The 20848-nt window shown below is 38.2% G+C and overlaps 1 protein-coding gene across 2 annotated transcripts in view; it reads left to right on the top strand.

Annotated features, from left to right (window-relative positions):
• The window catches only part of STIM2 (stromal interaction molecule 2), a 166606-nt gene that overhangs the window by 85794 nt on the left and 59964 nt on the right, over nucleotides 1–20848 (top strand). The gene's annotated exons all lie outside the window — the stretch shown is intronic.

Below are 20848 nucleotides of genomic sequence, written 5' to 3' on the forward strand. Positions count from 1 at the left end.
ATATTAAGTGTAATTGGCCAGTAATTTTCCTTTAACTCCCCATTGTTAGTTTATTTCTCACATTTTGTGGTATATTTGAAATCTCATTCTAGCGATTCGGTGACTAACCAAAGATATTAGAATTCAGGTAGGAAAGATTTTTCCTCTCTCGTTGTCAACAACCATATAACATCGGGGGAGGGTTCATCCACCTGCATTCATATCTATAAACTCTGTATCTGTCCTATTACTGTGGATTCACTGTTTGTGCTCTTGGCAAAAATTGAATTCATGCATTTAGGCATTCAGTCTCATCTACTTTTTGTCACTCTTCAGCATTTTTCTCTCTTCTTCAAGAACCATATTTTCCATTTTCTACTGGATTTTTCTCATCTGACTCAAACCTGCCATTATTTCCCCACCTTATAACCACAGGAAAATAAAAACTTCTCTTGACTCTACTTTCCCCTTTGGTTACTGCTCAATTACTTTATCCTTGCTTTCCAATGAGATCCCATGAAAGGACTAGTGTAGTATTTCTCTCATCTTGTTGTTTCTTGAACTCATGTAAACTTTCGCCTCTTGCTCACCAGAGATGTCTGTTTTGCTATGCAGTGGTCAACTGTCAATTGTTACATCACTTTTTGGTATCATGATATAGTTAAACACACTCTCCTTTTTAAATATGAAATTTTCACTTGCTTCCATGAAGCTACACTTTCCTTATTTCCTGCTATATTAGTTGCTTCTTTTCACTTCCTTTGCTGATTTTCTCTTCATCTCCCTGACTGCCTAATGTTGGAGTGCTCTGAACTTAGTGTTTATACCTCTTTGCCTGTTTATACCCACCTCCTTGGTGGTGAAGTATACTTCCTTCCTCATTTCAGGGCTTTCAAATACCTTCTGCTGATTGGTATCCTGAGTTCTGGTTTTATATATCCCAACTGCATCAACACCTTTATTTGGATATCTAATAGTACATTCAGACTTATGTTGTTGTTCAGTTGCTAAGTCATGTCTGACTGTGACCTCATGAACTGCAGCATGCCAGAATTCGCTGACCTTCACTATCTCCCTGAGTTTGCTCAAACTCATGTCCATTGAGTCAGTGATGCCATGCAACCATCTCATCCTCTGTCGTCCCCTTCTCCTCTTGCCCTCAATCTTTCCCAGCATCAGGGTCTTTTCTGATGCATCAGTTGTTGGCACCAAGTGGCCCAAGGATTGGAGCTTCAGCTTCAGCCACAGTCCTTCCAATGAATATTCAGGGTTGATTTCCTTTAGGATTGACTGGTTTGATCTCCTTGCTGTCCAAGGAGACTCTCAAGAGTCTTCTCCAACACCACAGCTGGAAAGCATCAATTCTTCAGCACTCAGCCTTCTTTATGGTCCAACCCTCACAGCCATACGTGACTACTGAAAAAATCATAGCTTTGACTATACAGACCTTTGTCAGCAAAGTGATGTCTCTGCTTTTTAATACACTGTCTAGATTTGTCATAGCTATTCTTCCAAGGAGCAAGCGTATTTTAATTTCGTGGCTGCAGACACTGTCCCCATTGATTTTGGAGTCAAAGAAAATCTGACACTGTTTCTACTTTCTCCTCATCAATTTGCCATGAAATGATAGGGCCAGATGCCATGATCTTAGTTTTTTGAATGTTGAGTTTTAAGCCAACTTTTTCACGCTCTTCTTTCACCTTCATCAAGAGGCTCTTTAGTTCCTCTTCACTTTCTGCCATTAAAGTGGTATCATCTGCATATCTGAGGTTGTTGATATTTCTCCCAGCAGTCTTGATTCTAGCTTGTGAGTCATCTGTCCCAGCATTTCTTAGACTTCAGTTGTTCAAAATTTATTACTGATTTTCTGCTTACCTCAGATCTTTTCTCAGTTGTCTTCATTTCTAACAGTGAAATTACTGTTTAAGCAGTGTATATAAGAAGCATTGACTGGCCTCCCAAAATTTGCATCATCTTGAATGTTTTGTGATTTTTTTTTTACTATTATTGTTCATATCTGAGATCCATTAATCTATTAGAGGCTGCAGAATGCTGATATTTTAATGCCATTCTCCTTTCTTGTTAGCTGGAATACTACTTTAGAGAAAAATTTCAGTATATCAGTTATTGGAATTTCTATTTATGTGGGAAAGGCTGGATAAATCCTTGATTCTTTCCACTTATTTATAGATTTTAAAAATAACTAGGTATTTTCCAAGAGTTCTCCAAAGGAGATAAAAGAGAAGTATGTGTGTGTATGTGTGCGCACGCATGTGTGTGTGTAGTATCATGAACTCATAGATATAAATGAATTTCAGGATGTTATTATTGTTATCATCTGTTTCATTATTTAAATTGTGCCAATATTTGACCAGTGGAAGCTTATTTAAGCTTGCCCTGGGTCTTTTTTGCTGCAACCTGAGTAGGCTTCCCCGATGGCACTAGTGGTAAAGAACCTGTCTGCCAATGCAGGTTGTGCATAACAGACATAGATTCTGTCCCTGGATCGGGAAGATCTGGAGGAGGGCACGACAACCTATTTCAGTATTCCTGCCTGGACAATCCCGTGATTAGAGGGAACTACAGTCCATAGGGTCGCACAGAATCGGATTAACTGAAGTGACTTAGCACACACACACACGAGTAGCCTTTGATAGGTTTCTTGTTTTCTGCCGTAATAAGCTGTTCCAGGCTCTGCTTTACAAGCTGCTTTACATAGCTGGTTCCAGAGTTCCACTTTGTTTAGCCATCTCTTATGGGGACTTGATTGTTTTTACTGGAAAACAATTTCTGACAGACATAGTTAAGGTGCTAGAAGTCCTATTAGTCATTGTTCCTAAAGGTTCTTTCAGTGGACAGAGTAAGAAACATTTTATTGTTTTGTTTTGTTTTGACTAAAGGTGATATTATGAATTCAGCCTGAGACTTAAGATTCAAATTTAGTACTATGGGGTTTTTATTTATCTTTATTGATCTTATCCTTGTAATCCCATTGAAACTCTTTGTGCTTAATACCAGCATAATTACTCACTAGAATTAATTCCACAGTAGGTACCCACCAGTCTCAGGATAATAGTAGTAATATTAACTCCAAGATGTGATTACTAAAAGCAGTTTAAACCCTTTCTCTTTTAATTCTTGTTTTTGTCCAAAAGGTATATTCCCCCAGAGATACATGATTAAAATCATTGGAACATAGTTCCTATGTTGTTGTGCTACTAACGAGATACAACAGATTCATTTGTTTTATTTTACTTGTGATTTTAGGGTTTACATTTTAAAATTCATGTTTTAATAATTATAAAAGACATTTGTTTGATTCTACAGTCCTATCTGTAAAACAAAGTTTATGCAAAAAGTATAGCTTCTATTGCTGTGTCATATATCATTTTTCTTCCATTTCTTTTAAAGGTAACCCCCCTGACTTTATGGTTTACTTGTCCTTTAACTTTCTAAAAATAATAAGTAAATATTTACGTATTTTTATTCTCTTCTTAAAAAGTCAACCTTGTTTCAAGTAACAGTATACTTTTAATTTTATCTATTTATTTCTGGGTTCCACATGCTAGGAAGTATAATCTTTGAGGGTAGGAGTTTTTGGTGGTTTCAGACCTCTCTGTTCTCACCACTCAGAACAAAGTCCAGTTCATAATCGATACTCAAGAAATATTTATGTGAAGAATTGTTTGCATTGTGCTTTATGGTGTTTTATCTTAATGCAAATTAAAGTTTCTGCATTCATTAAAATACATTACTGTATACTCTATTTAAGAGTGATAATATACTGAAGAGCTCAAGTTAGTATTCTGAAAGTTTATTTTTACTTTTGTGTAGTAATTTTTCCCAGTAACTAGTGAAGACAGTTTCTTAATAAAAGTATCAGGACATTGTTAAGTAGCAATCACTGAATATGTTTTTCTCATTGATTACCCAAATAGTATTTCCCCTTGTAAAGAATCCACCTGCAATTGGGAGACCTGGGTTTGATCCCTGGGTCGGGAAGATCCCCTGGAGAAGGGAAAGGCTACCCATTCTAGTATTCTGGCCTGGAGAATTCCATGGACTGTATAGTTCTTGGGGTTGCAAAGAGTTGGACACGACTGACTGACTTTCACTTTCAGACTCTGTTAACTCTATGTGTGTCTGTGCATATGTACTGATTTGTAATATGGTTCAGTACAGATTTTTAAATCTTAATGTATGGAGAATGTTTAAATGAAAAAAAGCGTGTACTGGGACTCCCCTGGTGATCCAGTGGCTAAGAGTCCGTGATCCCAGTGCAGGGGGCGCCCAGGTTTGATCCCTTTTCAGGGAACTAGATCCCACATGCTGGAACTAAGAGTTTACATGTAGCAGCTAATAATCCCAAGTGCTGCAACGAAGATCAAAAATCCCATGTACAATAAATGACCCAATCAAAAAATGGGCCAAAGAACTAAACAGACATTTCTCCAAAGAAGACATACAGATGGCTAACAAACACATGAAAAGATGCTCAACATCACTCATTATTAGAGAAATGCAAATCAAAACCACAATGAGGTACCATTACACGCCAGTCAGGATGGCTGTTATCCAAAAGTCTACAAGCAATAAATGCTGGAGAGGGTGCGGAGAAAAGGGAACCCTCTTACACTGTTGGTGGGAAAGCAAACTAGTACAGCCACTATGGAAAACAGTGTGGAGATTCCTTAAAAAACTGGAAATAGAACTGCCATATGACCTAGCAATCCCACTTCTGGGCATACACACTGAGGAAACCAGATCTGAAAGAGACATGTGCACCCCAATGTTCATCGCGGCACTGTTTATAATAGCCAGGACATGGAAGCAACCTAGATGCCCATCAGCAGATGAATGGATAAGGAAGCTGTGGTACATATACACCATGGAATATTACTCAGCCGTCAAAAAGAATTCATTTGAATCAGTCCTAATGAGATGGATGAAACTGGAGCCCCTTATACAGAGTGAAGTAAGCCAGAAAGATAAAGAACATTACAGCATACTAACACATATATATGGAATTTAGAAAGATGGTAATGATAACCCTATATGCAAAACAGAAAAAGAGACACAGAAATACAGAACAGACTTTTGAGCTCTGTGGGAGAAGGTGAGGGTGGGATGTTTCAAAAGAACAGCATGTATACTATCTATGGTGAAACAGATCACCAGCCCAGGTGGGATGCATGAGACAAGTACTCGGGCCTGGTGCACTGGGAAGACCCAGGGGAATCGGGTGGAGAGGGAGGTGGGAGGGGGGATTGGGATGGGGAATACGTGTAAATCTATGGCTGATTCATATCAATGTATGACAAAACCCACTGAAATGTTGTGAAGTAATTAGCCTCCAACTAATAAAAAAAAAAAAAAAATCCCATGTACTATGCCTAAGACCCAGGGCAGCCAAATAAATAATTGAAAATAAATATATATATATATATTTTTTTAAAAAGCATGTACTATAGAGGCAGAGGTTGTTTGGAAACTCTATACTTTTCTGCTAAATTTTCTGTGAACCTTAAACTGTTCTAAAAAATAAAATCTTAAAAAAAATCATGTACTATTGTAGTACTACTAATACTATTTGAAATGGAATCCATGGCAGATTTTAAAAGCTTATAGTGATATCAATTTTTTGCCAGGAGCCGTGTATAAAATAGTTGCATTTGTCTGTGATATCATTATTATAAATTGCACATTGCAAAAATCATCAGTTTTCTAGTATTAGAATGAAACAAGTAATGCATTTAATAGACTAAGTGTCTCAGAAATAGAACTATCTATTATGTATATGATTAGTTGAACAGTGTGAAAATACTGATATCTGACTGTGTTTGCATTATATAAAGGTAGCATTGTAGATCATTGGGGATATTAAAAGTATTTCAGTAAGTTATACTTGGATAACTAAGATTTAGAGAAAAATAAAACTAGATTCTAGCTTTTCACCTTACATCAAAAATAAATTAAAAAATTTAATAAAAGTGAAACCACTCTGAAATTAAAAGAAAATATAGATGAATACTTAGCAGAAGTCACTAGAACTTATGACTAAGAACCTGTCAGTTCCCTTAATTAGTCTGATTAAAACTTGGTTTTTAGGTTTGACAAGGGAGAAAGAATATTAGATGGAAGGAAGTGTTCAGTCTATAGCACTGACTTTTATCTCTAGATTTTTTTTTTCCTTAAGAAGGTCTCTCACTGTTTGCTGCTGTGATCGCCTGGCATGCTTATGTGTGTGTATGCGTGTGCACTTCTGTGTATTTGCATTTCTCTGCACTCCTCTTTTTTCCTTTTATCTAACTCTAATATGGAAATATGCCCTTCCCAGATGGCACTAATAGTAAAGAACCCACCTGCCAGTGCAGGAGACTAAGAGGTGCCAGGTTCGATCCCTGGGTCGGGAAGATCCCCTGGGGGAGGACATGGTAACCCACCCCAGTATTTCTGCTTGGAGAATCCCATTGACGGAGGAACCTGGCAAGCTACATTCCACAGGGTCACAACGAGTTGGACACAACTGAAGTGACTTAGCATGCGCTTGTTCCCCCAAAGCTGAAACAAATTTTGGATGGCTTCATGTCTCTTAATTAAAAGAATATTGAGATATAGTAAAATGCAGTTGGATAATCAGTTTATGAAATCAGTTTATCAGTTTAATTTTGTGGTTCTTCAGAGCCAGAAATCCTGGAATGTGAAGTCAAGTGGGCCTTAGGAAGCATCACTATGAAGAAAGCTAGTGGAGGTGATGGAATTCCAGTTGAGCTCAGATCCTAAAAGACGATGCTGTGAAAATGCTGCACTCAATATGTCAGCAAATTTGGAAAACTCAGCAGTGGCCACAGGACTGGAAAAGGTCAGTTTTCATTCCAATCCCAAAGAAAGGCAATGCCAAAGAATGCTCAAACAACCACACAATTGCACTCATCTCACACACTAGTAAAGTAATGCTAAAAATTCTTCAAGCCAGGCTGCAGCAGTACGTGAACTGTGAACTTCTAGATGTTCAAGCTGGTTTTAGAAAAGGCAGAGGAACCAGAGATCAAATTGCCAATATCCGCTGGATCATGGAAAAAGCAAGAGAGTTCCAGAAAAACATCTCTTTCTGCTCTATTGACTATGCCGAAGCCTTTGACTATGTGGATTACAATAAACTGTGGAAAACTCTGAAAAAGATGGGCATACCAGACCATCTGACCTGCCTCTTGAGAAACCTGTATGCAGGTCAGGAAGCAACAGTTAGAACCGGACATGGACCAGCAGACTGGTTCCGAATAGGAAAAGGAGTACATCAAGGCTGTATATTGTTACCCTGCTTATTTAACTTATATGCAGAGTACATCATGAGAAATGGTGGGCTGGATGAAGCACAAGCTGGAATCAAGATTGTTGGGAGAAATAACAATAACCTCAAATATGCAGATGACACCACTCTTATGGCAGAAAGTGAAGAAGAACTCAAGAGCTTCTTGATGAAAGTGAAAGAGGAGAGTCAAAAAGTTGGCTTAAAGCTCAACATTCAGAAAACTAAGATCATGGCATCCAACTTCATGGCAAGTAGATGGGGAAACAGTGGAAACAGTGACAGACTTTATTTTTTTTTGGGCTCCAAAATCACTGCAGATGGTGCTGGCAGCCATGAAATTAAAAGATGCTTACTCCTTGGAAGGAAAGTTATGACCAACTTAGGTAGTATATTAAAAAGCAGAGATGTTGCTTTGCCAACAAAGGTCCGTCTGGTCAAGGCTATGGTTTTTCCAGTGGTCATGTATGGATGTGAGAGCTGGACTGTAAAGAAAGCTGAGTGCCGAAGAATTGATGCTTTTGAACTGTGGTGTTGGAGAAGACTCTTGAGAGTCCCTTGGACTGCAAGGAGATCCAACCAGTCCATCCTAAAGGAGATCAATCCTGGGTGTTCATTGGAAGGACTGATGTTGAAGCTGAAATTCCAATACTTTGGCCACCTCATGTGAAGAGCTGACTCATTTGAAAAGACCCTGATGCTGGGAAAGATTGAGGGCAGGAGGAGAAGGGGACAACAGAGGATGAGATGGTTGGATGGCATCACCGACTCAGTGGACATGAGTTTGGGTAAACTCTGGGAGTTGGTGATGGACAAGGAGGCCTGGCGTGCTGCGGTTCATGGGGTCGGAGAGTCGGACACGGTTGAGCAACTGAACTGATAACACCCAATTCCTTATTTGTCTCTTGCTTTATTTCCTGTGTCAGAAGCCACCTTTGCTTATTATTGGTCATTAAATGAGTCTAGACTTTGGGTAATAGGGACCTGCATGCTACAGAAGTTTTGTTATTTGAGGACTGTATATTTTAGGGTGATGTAGCCTCAAGTTATTCAGTACCTGAATTAAAGTAGCTTCAAAAATAGGTGTTTAGTATTCAAAATTTCCATAAGTCTGGGACCAAATGGTGTCATGGTTAGTTCACAGGCTCAGTGACGTGTAGCTTCAAGCTTTGTGTATCCTCCTATGGTAATATCAAGAGTGAGGAGGTATATCCCAGTGTCTCTTTCTTTCTTTTATGAGAGAGGAGTCCAGTACATATTCCCAGTTGTAAATTAAGTATATAATATTTCATAAGATAAATACAATGGTTAATAAACATAAGAGAATTTTAACCTCAATAAGATTCTGGGAATGCCTAATTTAATTGTGTTGTTCTTGGGAATTATCAAACACTGCCTTAGTGAATCTAGGTTAACACCTTTCTGCATCAGGATAGGAGTTAAGAGATACTATGAAAATGTCATCAGAAGCTCTGATTGATTTGTTATAATTTTATTTTTTAATGTATTCAATATATGGATTCTAGTTAGCATAAAAAATATACAAGGAAATCATACTAAGTGGACATAATTTTATTAAATATCAGATTTATTAAATGTAAGCTGCTTTATTTATTAAGGATAAATATGCCTCATTGTAAATTTTGCCATGGTAGTGCCATAATCTGTGTAACAATTCTAATTGTTGACAGTTTGGGTATTTTCAAATTTTTATTATTGGTAACAGTATTGTAATGAAAGTTCTTATTACCTTTCCTGAAAAGTGGAAATTCTGGGATAAAAGCAGTTACCATTTAACATTTTAATTGTTTTGCTAAAATTATCCTCCAAAAAGGTTGTACTAGTTTTTACTCTTTTTTTTAACAGATGTGTGAATGTTCCATTTCCTTTATGTCCTGTAGACTATGTGTTTTTTTCCAGCCAGCAGTTTTTTGAGGTAAAGTTGACCTACAATAAATTGCATGTATTTTCCCATGTAGTTACATTTCCAGCAATCTTTATTCCTTTATGAAGATTTTGATTTTCAGCTGGTGATATTTTTCTTCTGCTTATCGGGCTTTAAAAACATTTCTGATGGTACAGGGACAAGCTCTTTTGGTATTTGTATATATGAAAATGTTTTTATTTTGCCTTCATTTTTGAAAGATGCTTTTGCTAGGTGAGAATTTTAGGTTAAGAGTTTTTTTTTTCTCCTTCCTGCAAATATGCTGCTGAAGTGATCTCTGGACTCTTTGTGTCTGATGAAAAATCTGCTCTCCTCCTGTCCTCAGTTCCCCAGCTGTACTTAATGTGCCCTTTTCCCCTGTGTCTGGTTGCTTTGAAGATACTGTTTTCTATTCCTGATTTTAAGCTATTTGACTATGATATGGATTGGTTAGTTTGTGTCTCTTGACTTGAGGTTCACTGATCTTATGGAATGTGTAGGTTCATAGTAAGAATTGGAACAATTATGAAACATCATTTCTTCAAATAAACTTTTTTGTTCCTCCTTCTTGGCTCCTTGGGAGTTCCAGTTATACCTGAGTTATAGCTGCTTGAGGAGGTCCCACACCTCATTATCCAGTTTCTGATGCTTATTGTATATAAGTTTGCTGATACTAGTCTATCATGTTTAATCTATCATTAATTTCATTTAGTGTGAGATTTTTCATCTCCTTCATTATAGCTTTAATGTTTAGAATTTTGATTTGGGCCTTTAAAAAAGAACTTTAATTTTTCATGTCTCCGTTAACGTGTTTAATATTTACACTAACTTTGAATATCTAGAATATATCTAAAATGGCTATTTTAATATCTTTGTTTACTAAATCTCCCTGCCATGTTTGGGTTGGTTTTGATTGATTTTTATCCTAATTTGGGTTTTAATTTTCTGTATCTTTGCATGCCTGGTAGATGCAATTGGATGCTAGACATTGTAGATTTTACCTTTTTGGGTATGAATATTCCTATTTATAGGCTTCTCTTGTGGCTCAGATGGTAAAGAATCTGCCTGCAATGAGGGAGACCTGGGTTCAGTCCCTGGGTGGGGAAGATTCCTTGGAGAAGGGAACGGCAATCCGCTCCAGTATTCTTTCCTGGAGGATTCCATGGACAGAGGAGCCTGGCGATCTACAGTCCATGGGTCAAATGAGTCGGACATGACTGAGCTACTAACACTTAACGCTATTCCTGTTTATTCCTGTAAATGTTGTTAAGCTTTGTTCTCGGTCAGGTTGAAATTACTTGGAAACAGTTTAATCCCTTTGGCTGGCACTTCTAAGCTTCTTTCAGTTTCAGCATCAGTCCTTCCAGTGCATATTCAGTACTGATTTCCTTTAGGATTAACTGGTTTGATCTCCTTGCGGTCCAAGGGACTCTCAAGAGTCTTGTCCAGCATCACAGTTCACACTGTTCATGGGGTTCTCGAGGCAAGAATACCAAAGTGGTTTGCCATTCTCTTCTCCAGTCGACCATGTTCTGTCTGAACTCTCCACCATGACCTTGGTGTCCCACCAGGGTCTTGGGTGGCCCTACACAGCATGGCTCATAGTTTCATTGAGTTAGGCAAGGCTGTGATCAGTTTGATTAGTTTTCTGTGATTGTGGTTTTCATTCTGTCTGCCTTCTCACTGGTAAGTATAAGAAGCTTATAGAAGCTTCCTGATGGGAGAGACCAATGTGGGGGAAACTGGATCTTGTTCTGATGGGCGGGACCATGCTCATTAAATCCCTCAATCCAATTAAAGATTGAGATGGTTGGGTGGCATCACCACTCATGGACATGAGTCTGAGCAAGCTCAGGGAGTCGGTGATGCACAGGGAGGCCTGGCGTGCTGCAGCCCATGGGGTCGCAGAGTCGGACACGACTGAGCGACTGAACTCTAAGCTTTAGACAGGACCAGTGTGGTGTTTAGCCTAGGGTTAATGTTTCCCAGTACTGAGGCAGTCTTAGTATTCTACCTGGCGACTCACATATTACGGTTTTCTACTCTGTCTTGTTGGAACAAGCACCATTCCTTGCCCTGCATAATCTTTAGGGATTGTTTTCTCTGATTCTTTTGCATGTCTTTTTTCCTTGCATGCATGAGCTGATTAGTAGTCAGCTAGAGACTCAAGGCACTCTTTGAAATATCTAGGCTTCTGTCTTCTGTGCAGCTCACTCTTCTCTGGTACTTAGAGCCCATATCCTCTAGCTTCCCTTAGTCTCCCCAGCTTTCTGCCTCCATCTCTTCAACTCAGAACTGCTAGTCTCTGCCTGGGTCTGTCTTCCCGCACCTTTTCCTGGAAGTTCTCTCCAGGAACTAATTTAGGGCAGCCATAGGTGTGCTTTGTTTCTTGTCTCTCAGAGATCACTGTACTTTGTTGCCTAATGTTCAGTGTCCTGAAAGCTGTTGTTCCTTATATTTTGTCTTATTTTTTAGTTGTTTGGGGAGAGGATGGTAAATCTGGTCTGTATAATTTCATCTTGGCTGGAAATATAAATTCTGACTTAACTAAATTTTAGCCAGTGAAAACAGAATGAGATTTTTTTGTTTGTTACATCTTGAATGCTTATCACTACTTAAAGTGAAATTCACATATTTATGTTAAATTTGAATGACTGGCCTCACGATTATTGATTTTATGCTGATTGGATAGAAGTTTAATTTTTGTGGTCTTATGAGTATTGGTCACACACAAATTCATGGATGACAGAAAGACATTTAAGTAGCTTTTTGGGTGTCCAGAGTTCTGGAATCTGAGACCATATCCTACTGGTAGACATTGACAGAGGAAATGAAGGCCAAAACTTGACTTTGGTGATCTAGTTGCCACGATACCTATCTGTTTTAACTCCAGTAAAAGCAATAAATGTTCACCATGTAATTGTAAAGCTGTGCTCTTTTCTTTTAAAAATCATTATAATTTGTGAAATAATTTTTACCTTTTATTTCCTAAATGAGGATCCAAAAGGTAAATCATTTGGACCCTATTTTAGTGTCCTTTTAAATGATAGTACAAAGCCTTTTCTTTTTTTTTAAACTAGTGGACAGACTGATAGAATCATGCATAAATCATTTCGTTAGAGATTTTTAGATTATAATCAATAATAATACTGAAGAGTAACCAAGATACAGGTCATGCATTGGTTTCTGTAAAACAAATGGCAGACCGGCTTTGTTCACAAAAACATTGGGTTTCACAAGTTTCTTTGTAAATTACTTGTTTGGCTCTGTCCGTCTGTCGTTTCTCTGTTAACTGATCAGTCAGTTGCACCAGTATCATAAATAATGGTTAAGTTCTACAGTTACCTTAAAAAAGACTGTGATCTAGGTTAAATGGTGTTGACAGTAATTGTGTAGCTCAGTTGAACCCTGGAGTTGTTCAGAGAACTCCTGAGGAGGTCACTGTTGGATTTACTGTAGGTAAACTGGGGATTGGTTGGTAGGCTTCTGATGTTGGAAGCTCAGGGAATGGGATTAGGGCTGAAATGGTGCTATAGCAACACTGCAGGGAGTTACTGCGGTGGGCGGTGGGGCCAAGGTGTAAAGTTATGCTTGTGTAAAATGGAGACTCTTGTCCAGGTCAACTTGCAGTTTTCATTAGCATAGAATTTAAATTTTTGAATTTAGGATCTGAAGAAATTTTTTCAGATGTTACATAATTTACCTTTTAAAACAATTCTTAGTTGCATGACAACATATTCCATTTTGTCTATGTTCTCTTGTATCTTTATGTCAGCGTCGTCATCCACCTTAGATAATAAGAGCAGTTTTTAACACAGGTTCTGTCTTCATTACTATAAATGGCTGACATTGTTGAGTGTTTACTATTTGCCAGGTACTGTTCTTTGCACTTCATATGAAATAAATTAATTTCCCAGCCCTTTGATGAATGACTTTTATTACCATTTGCTGATGAGAAAGCAAGAGCACAGAGCATAAAGAAACTTACTGAGGTCAAATGACAGACAGTGGATTTGGGATCCCTGTGTGCTCAGGGTGTGCTGTCAGCCACTGTGCTGTTTGCTTTAACAGTTTTGGGAAGAAGAGAGACACAGGCAGCTCATGCTTAATTAACATGAAGGGAAAGGCTACCCACTCAAGTATTCTGGCCTGGAGAACATAGGCAGCTCATGCTTAATTAACATGAAGGGAAAGGCTACCCACTCCAGTATTCTGGCCTGGAGAATTCCATGGACTGTACAGTCCATGGGTTCGCAAAGAGTTGGACACGATTGAGTGACCTTCACTTTCACTTATCACTTCCGAAAGTTTGGGAGACAGTGTATTTTTATAGAACATTTGGATTAGGATGGTGGTGAAGAACTTAAAATTTGAAAACCTTTAGAATTTACTTCCACTATTAGGTCTCCTAAATAGCTATACAAAATTGAATAATTGTTAACCCTCTCATTGCCTTAGATTTTATTTTATTATTTTTTTTCTTAGATTTTATTTTTAAAAGTGAAATTAACAATAGTTTCCTCTCTTGTTATTCATTGTTTCCCCTCTGAGACATTATTCTAAGCTATTTTAGTATTATTTGCAAGACAGGAAGACCCTGGAATTTTTTTTTTCAAGGAATGAATCAGCTTTAACTGACACATATCAGACCTTGGACACTGTTGTTTTCATGACAGGTATCATTTGGGAAAGTCTCTGCTTACATTGCTATGAAAAACTATGGTTTTCCTCTTCACCTCTAGGTTGTGTATTTTGTTTGAGAATATCTGAGATGGCACTTTAAGAGTACTGGGCTTGGATAGGAGGTGGGAGGGAGGTTCACGAGGGAGGGGATATATGTGTACCTATGGCTGGATCATGTTGATATATGGCAGAAACCAACACAACATTTGGATAAAGGATAAAGCAATTATCCTTCAATTAAAAATAAATAAATAGCATGGGGTAGTCTTTTCCTCATAAATGTCTGAGTTCCCCCAAATCCTAACATATAGTCAGGATGAAACTCACTTGTTTAAGCTTTAAACAACAGTAATAACATTGACATATAAAAACCAGTCATTCTGGGTCAAAAATATTTTTATTGTCTAATACTTTTGTGCACTATGAATGCCTTTTTAATTTATTCATTTTCATAGCTGTATATAATGGGCAGTTTTGTTTTCCTCACTGTAAGAGGAGAAATTTGAGATCAAAGAGAACATAAGTAGTAAACCCTGATTTTTGAATATAGCCTGCCAACTTCGAGAGTCTTGAGTGCTTAACTCAAGAGGTGATGGTAAATCACCTCTCCTGGGGTTTGAGGCCTTTAAGTGGTGCATTTAAAAATAAAAGAGAAAACACAGATCTGTCATTGTATGTCATAGAAATCAGGGCCAGAGTTGTGTAGCCCAGGCCTCCTGAGACACTGAGGCAGCCCTGACACTGTTTCTTTCTGTCTCTGTGTTCAGTCCTGTCTCTTTCATCATTTTCTTTCTCTCTCTGCATTTTGGCTTCCTCCTTCCCACCTGGCTCACCTTGACTGTTCCTAAAATGATACCTTCAACACAAGTGTCTCTACCACCTTAAAAATGCAGAACCTTGGCCAAGTGACTCAACTTTTCATGATCAGATTTATAGTTTCTTGTGAGATAGAATTCTGTCGTCCTGGTCAGGCTCTGGATTATTTTCTTCAGGGTCATGTCTGTCCTTCGATCACCTACCTGTGGTGGGGGTGATAGACTGAAGGACGAGTGAATGGACAGGACACAGTCAGGGGTCTATCTACGCAGCTATTGGTAGGTAGCTCTTAGGGAAAGATTAGTACCCCAAAATATGTCTATACTAGTTCATATTGGATTTTATTAAAGCAATATCATAAAACTAACTACACATATATACATATCAATATAGATGCAATAAACCCATCATAAAAATTAAATGAAGCAATAAAAAGTAAAACAAGTAACTTCAAAAATACAAATATAAAATGCAAAATAATCTATATGTTATAGGTACAAGTTTTTTAAAAGGTGACTTTCTTTTAGGTTGTGAAAGTCAAAGAAAGATTGATGCATTGTTCTAAATTGAAGAAGACGAAGGGCCACGTGGGGCTTCCCAGATGGTTCAGTGATAAAGAATCCACCTGCCAATGCAGGTGATGCAGGACTGGGAAGATCCCCTAAAGGAGGAAAGGGCAACCTAATCCAGAGTTCTTGCCTGGAGTTTCCATGGACAGAGGAGTCTGGTGGGCTACTGTCCATGGAGTTACAGAGTCTGACTAGACTTAGTGACTAGGCGTGATGCAAAGGGACATGTGGACTAAATATAACACATGGTCCTGGATTGAATCCTTTAGCTGCAAAGATTTTTATTGGGACAACAGCACATATGGAATGTGTTCTGTGAATTAGATAGTACAAAATAGAGAGCATCAGTATTAATTTCCTAATTTATATGGTCATACCAATACTATATAGGATGAAATCATGTTTATAGGAAAACATGCTGAATTATTCAGTGGTAATGGGACAACATGCCTACAACTTGTTACCAAGTAATTCAGTTGGGGGTAGGGGAAAGCTTTTTGTTTGTTCTGCAATTTTTGAAATTATATCAAAGTAAAAAGTAAAAAAGAAAAGATAACTTCATGCAACTGCATATATAATTTCTTTAGTGGTACATATTAGAAGAATTTATATAATAGAATCATCTGATAAATGTTTTTGAAAAGAATATTTGAGTCGTTTATTTGTTGAGCACTCCTTTATTTGTATTGTCAATGCAGACTTCCCTGAAGTAGGTTTACATAATTGGATAGGTTTACCAAGAAACTCTACATTATTTGCTATATGTTATTTGAGGATTTACTTCATAAGATTTCAAATTCCATTTTCAGATTTCTTAATTTACTGATCTTACTGAATAAGAAGTATATCTCTGGTAGCCCAATGGTAAAGAATCGGCCTGCCAATGCAGGAGACTTGGGTCTAGAAGATCCCCTGGAGTAGGAAATAGCACCCACTCCAGTATTCTTGCCTGGGATATCCCACGGACAGAGGAGCACGGCAGGCTACAGTCCATGGGGTCACAAAAGAGTTGAACACGACTCAGCAACTAAACAACAACATGTATTTTCACTTATTGGTGACTCTTTGAAAATTTTTTCTTCTAGCGTCTCCCATTTCGAAAATATGCAGTTTTCTGTGAAGCTTTAGAAAAGTGTGAATAGTCAGAATTGTCTTCTCCTCTGTAAGATGTTGAGGAGTTTATTGGAAGCTGTTGGTTTGTAGTATATTTGGTTTAAATATTTTCCAACTTAGTGTCAACATCAGTTCAGTTCAGTTCAGTCGCTCAGTCATGTCCGACTCTTTGTGACCCCATGAATCGCAGCACGCCAGGCCTCCCTGTCCATCACCAACTCCCGGAGTTTACTCAGACTCATGTCCATCGAGTCAGTGATGCCATCCAGCCATCTCATCCTCTGTCATCCCCTTCTCCTCCCGCCCCCAATCCCTCCTAGCATCAGGGTCTTTTCCAATGAGTCAACTCTTCGCATGAGGTGGCCAAAGAATTGGAGTTTCAGCTTCAGCATCAGTCCTTCCAATGAACACCCAGGACTGATCTCCTTTAGGATGGACTGGTTGGATCTCCTTGCAGTCCAAGGGATGCTCAAGAGTCTTCTCCAACACCACAGTTCAAAAGCATCAATTCTTCTGCACTCAGCTTTCTTTACAGTCCAGCTCTCACATCCATACATGACTACTGGAAAAACCATAGGCTTGACCAGATGGACCTTTGTTGGCAAAGTAATGTCTCTGCTTTTTAATATGCTATCTAGGTTGGTCATAACTTTCCTTTCAAGGAGTAAGTCTTTTAATTTCCCGGCTGCAATCACCATCTGCAGTGATTCTGGAGCCCAAAAAAACAAAGTCAGCCACTGTTTCCCCATCTATTTGCCATGAGGTGATGGGACCAGATGCCATGATCTTAGTTTTCTGAATGTTGAGCTTTAAGCCAACTTTTCATTCTCCTCTTTCACTTTCATCAAGAGGCTTTTTAGTCCCTCTTCACTTTCTGCCATAAGGGTGGTGTCATCTGCATATCTGAGGTTATTGATATTTCTCCTGGGAATCTTGATTCCAGTTTGTGCTTCTTCCAGCCTAGCGTTTCTCGTGATGTACTCTGCATAGAAGTTAAATAAGCAGTGTCAACATAAAGTAATTCTAAATACAGTGCTTTCTTATCATCTTTCGTGATCAAAATGTTGAAGATAAATGAAATGTAGAATATACTTTTGTTATATGAGTATACTTTTGTGTTATCCTGAAGGTCATATATTTTAAAGCAGATATATATATTAATTTTTGAATGATAATTCCAGAGAAAGCATAATTCACTGTATTTATTCAGTTTTTGCCCAATTTAGGAGCCAGATAGTTCTTTTACTGCAGGTAGTTACTTTAAATTTATAAGCTTTTTTAAAAATTGCATTTTGACACCTTTATTTTGTTAAGCACACATTTTGGTAGATATACACTCATTTTAGGCTTTCTAAAATAGTTCAGTATCCAGAATGTCACATCTTGTTTATATATGGTAAATAGCTTTATTTTCTGAAGTGTGTTGATCATAAAGCCACTGAACTCTTTTTCTGAGTTCTCTGTGTTCATGTGGTAAGAAGAATTTCCTAGGACATTGTTTTTTTAATGTATCACAGAAATGAAACAGTTGCCATTTGTTCCAACTGACTGGACCATTTCCAAGGCAGGCTTCCTCTGTGCCCTGTCAATCATCATGCTTTTCAGTCTAGAATTTCTCTTTAGTTCTTGGATCTCTACAAGATAGGGATGGTTTCTGAGCATCTCAGCAGCAGTGATTTTTGCAGGTATATCTAGATGATTATGAAAATGTCAGTCAGGAAGAGGAAGTGGGATGGACAGAAATAGGGAAATAGGAAATAGACAAGAGAAGTAGAGGCAATGAGGCAGGTTGCTTTAAAAATAACTTTTTTTTTAAAGGAGCATTTAGAAAAAGAGTAAGGCACTGTTTAGAACAATAGAATATACAAGTGCTAGAGTGGACCTTCTAGAGTAGTGCTTTCCAGATTATCTAGATTAGTGCTAACCTGTGGTGAGGGAACCAGATTTTTCGTTTCAATTCATTGTGGATAGGGCCTATCCAGGAAGTCCATTTGCCACACGATTAGGTAGGATTCTTTGAACACATTATCTGGTTGCTATAATGGTTTCTAAATTCTGAAATTTCTCCATTTCTGTGTGTATTGTATGCAGCTATCAATTTGCTGACTGATACTAGTCTGCTGACCACATGTTGAGTAGTGGTTTTTATTTTCCTAAAACTTTGTTTCCTCATTTTACACCCAAGGTTATTTAGCTCAGAAAAGTGACATGATTTTCTCTATATAGCTGTTAAAGTTTCTTTCGTAGTTTCAGTAGAGAAGAGCTCTACGCAAAAGCAAACGTCAGCCTTGCGTCGGAAGGGGATATTCACCATCGGTACATTACTGTTGTTCATATTGTCAGTCCTGTCTGACTCTGTAACACCAGGGACTGCAGCGTGCCAGGCTTCCCCGTCCTTCACTGTCTCCTGGAGTGTGCTCAGATCATGTGTGTTGAGTGATGCAATCCAACCATCTCATCCTCTGCTGCCCCCTTCTCCTCTTGCCCTCAGTCATTCCCAGCATCAGGGTCTTTTCCAGTGACTCAGGGTCTTTTCCTGCTCCTCACATCAGGTTTCCAAAGTATTGGAGCTTCAGGTTTAGCACCAGTTCTTCCAATGAATATTCAGGGTTAATTTCCTTTTAGGATCGACTAGTTTGATCTCCTTGCTGTTCAAGGGACTCTCAAGAGTCTTCTCCAGCACCAAAATTCAGAAGGATCAATTCTTTGGCATTCGGCCTTCTTTATTGTCCAACTCTCACAGTCATACATGACTACTGGAAAAACTATAGCTTTGATCATATGGACCTTTGTCGGCAAAGTGGTGTCGCTGCTTTTTAATAGGCTGTCCAGGTTTGTCATGGCTTTTCTTCCAGGGAGCAAGCTTTTTTTAATTTCATGGCTGCAGTCACTGTCCACGGTGATTTTGGAGCCCAGGAAATTAAAATTTGTCCCTGTTTTCACTTTTTCCCCATCTATTTGCCATGAAGTGATGGGACCAGATGCCTTGATCTTAGTATTTCGAATGTTGACTTTTAAGCCAGCCTTTTCACTCTACTCTTTCACCAAAAGTCATAAAAATATGACTTTGGGTTTGGGGCTGTAAGAGATTTCCACTTTCTGCATTATGGATTTCTTAAATAATCTTTTGTATGACCATATAATTTTAGAATCAGGAAAAAATCAGTAAAGATGCCAAGTAAACAATACCAAACAAGAAAAACCAGAAATATTGAGATAGAAAAAGCATAATAATCTACAAAAACTTTTCTTTTTGCATAATTAGAGTAATGGGTTTATATGTGGAAATTGTCAAGAGATGAGGCTTAAAAGATGGTCAGAAACAAGATTGGGAAGTAGTACATAATTCATAAAAAGTTGCTTTTTATTTGGTAGACAGTGGAGGGAAATTGAAGAATTTTATATAATGAGGCAATACAGACTAGGTTGGTTTTTAGCAAAGAAATTTTAGCAAAAAATTTGTACTGTTTTCTTACTATATATTTTAAAGTAAGATTACTTCAGTTTTGCAAAATACTTTAGTTCTAAATGCTGTAATTGAATGTCTTTCAACTAGAAGAAATGAATTAAAATGTAGAAGAACAAAAATATGATGTAGTGATTCAGGCTGTTTACTGTGTTATGAAATATCCCTGCCACTCAGTATTTGGTCAGATTGAGGCACCATTTTATACTGTTGACCATAACCAAACTGCTTGGGCTGGAATCTCAGCTCTGATGTTCTTTTTTCAACATTGGAAAAGTACTTAACCTCTTTGGGTCTTGCTTGGTTTCTTCACCTGTAACATAGCGATACTTGATACTTTGCTTACAGAACCATCATGAAGTTAAGTTGTTAAAAGACTCACTGTGTATGTGTGCTGACGTGACATGTTTACTATATAACATATAGCAGTACCTGATAAATATGTGCGTTTAGTCGCTCAGTCGTGTCCGATTCTTTGTGACCCCATGGGCTGTAGCCCTCCAGGCTCCTCTCTCCATGGAATTCTCCAGGCAAGAATATTGGAGTGGGCTGCCATGTCCTTCATGGGGGATCTTCCCAACCCAGGGATCGAACCCAGGTCTTCCACCTTGCAGGTCGATTCTTTACCGTCTGAGCCACCAGGCAAGCCTAAGAATACTGGAGTGGGTAGCCTCTCCCTTCTCCAGGGAATATTCCTGACCTAGGAGTCAAACCGGGGTCTCCTGCATTGCAGGCAGATTCTTTACCAGCTGAGCTACCAAGGAAGCCCACCTGATAAATAATGAGCATTAAGTACATACTTTTAACTGCTGCTGCTGTTGTTATAATTAGAAGATATCTTATTAAATAAATTTGATAAACATTTGAGAATGAGTATAAAATACCAGAAATATGCCAGTTGTTATCAGAAAATTACCAATCACTGAACTTCAAATTTTACTTTTTTCTGTTTATAGAGAAATACAGAAAACTATTTTATCAATGCCCAG

This window comes from Cervus elaphus, chromosome 17 (assembly GCF_910594005.1).
Source record: "Cervus elaphus chromosome 17, mCerEla1.1, whole genome shotgun sequence".
Lineage (NCBI taxonomy): Eukaryota > Metazoa > Chordata > Mammalia > Artiodactyla > Cervidae > Cervus > Cervus elaphus.